The sequence below is a fragment of the Aedes albopictus genome, chromosome 2 (genome assembly GCF_035046485.1).
Source record: "Aedes albopictus strain Foshan chromosome 2, AalbF5, whole genome shotgun sequence".
Taxonomy (NCBI): Eukaryota; Metazoa; Arthropoda; class Insecta; order Diptera; family Culicidae; genus Aedes; species Aedes albopictus.
In genome coordinates, this window is record NC_085137.1 from 443,386,240 (window position 1) to 443,387,986 (window position 1,747).

The window sequence follows — 1,747 nt, forward strand, 5'->3', positions numbered from 1 at the left end:
CTTGGGTAAACATACACGAGAAAGAGAAGTATGGAAGAGGAGCTTGCCTCCTCTTTCTTCCCGCTCTTTATCTTGCATGTTTAGGAGAGTGAGTGTAAGAAAAAAGCAAATTCTGGCTCCGCCCATGACAAAACTAGTCGTTTTAAATGTCCATAGACTGCGAAATCTACGAAAATAATCATTTTTTTTTATAAAATCCTAGTTAAACGTCTTCACTGAACAAAGTATGAAATTCAAATAAATGTAAAATATTTAGAGCAACTTGACGAATCTAACATCTATCATTCTTTCCTGTGTTTCTTTTTCAAAAGAACCTTACATTGTGCCTCTCCAATCATCTTGACAAGAAACTTTTGTCGACACAAAAGACGCATATTATTCCCGAATGAATCTTGACTTCGCGACTTTACTTCCTTTGCCAGCAAAAAAAGTATGCATTGCATGCTTGTAAGTAACCTGTTCCGCACCACAGTACTCGCGCAAAAATTCAACTCAAAATCAAATTTAAATTCCAAATGCACTTGCATAGCATACATCTCGTGAAAATATTTTCGAATACCGTGTGTTGCAGCAGCCGCGTTGCATACTTCACCGAAGCCAAACGGCGACAAACAACACACAAAAAACGATAACAACTCCTTCGAGCAGGCACGATGATGAACACATGGTGGTGTCACCTTCTTATTCTATAACAGAGCGCGGATCAGCCAAACTGCAGACTGCATCGTTCGTCAGCTGCAGCTCCGTAGGTACGTCTATAAAATTCCCAACGTGACAAATATGCTTTCTATTCGTCGACTTCTTATAGCAGAGTGCACCGCCTCGACGTTTTGTGCTACGGGCGTCGACGACGGTGATGCATTGAGTCTTGAGAGATGGCATGAAGACACAATTTGCATAATTGAAAATTCCTTCGGTGGTGCTCGTTCTGTAAAGTGAAACGATAGTCAAATTACATACACGTGAGCGAAGGACGACGCCAGGGCAATTGTTTTTACATAATTTGATATAGAAGAAAGGTTGTTGGGACAGTTGATGGACTAAGATGTGCCATGGGAAAGCTGCAAAAAAAGAATCGCATGGAAATGTATGGAGAAACAAAACTGCAGATAACGTTTGAAAGAAGAAAAAGACATCTCTAATTTTTTATATGTTATGTATAAATGTCCCAGCTTTCAATTGATGTAAAAATTTTGAAAATCGGTGGTTGCCCTCATGGTGAAAAAAATGTTTTGGTATAAAAATCCAAGATGGCGACCGAAATCAATATGGCCGACCCAACTTTTTATAATCGCTCTATCTTTCCTCTTTTCAACAACAATTCGTTTTGAAGTGGTTTTTGGAGAAACTTTCGAGTTATAACGGTTTAAATAAGCCACCATTTGACCAAAATAGAGGGGTCTGCAAAAATTGTTGTGGCTCTAACTAACGGGGGATCCATCAATTTGAGTAACCAAATGCATTTTTCTTACTTTTTGGGCGAGGGCTTTCAGAAAATCGGTACCTTAAACATTTTTGAAGACAAGGTGTAAATAGTGGACCGGTCTCAGCGAGAATTACCCATATCAAAATAGGGGGAATTACCTATTCTCGGCCGTTTTGTTCTCTTCGTCTAAGGGGGTTTTTTGAAACCTATTGAACTCAGAGTTGGTCTCAAATCCTTCCCAACTAAGTTGAATTATATAGCCAAGTTTCAGGCAATTTGGCTGACAAAAACCCCCCATGACGAAGAGAACAAACCTGCCGA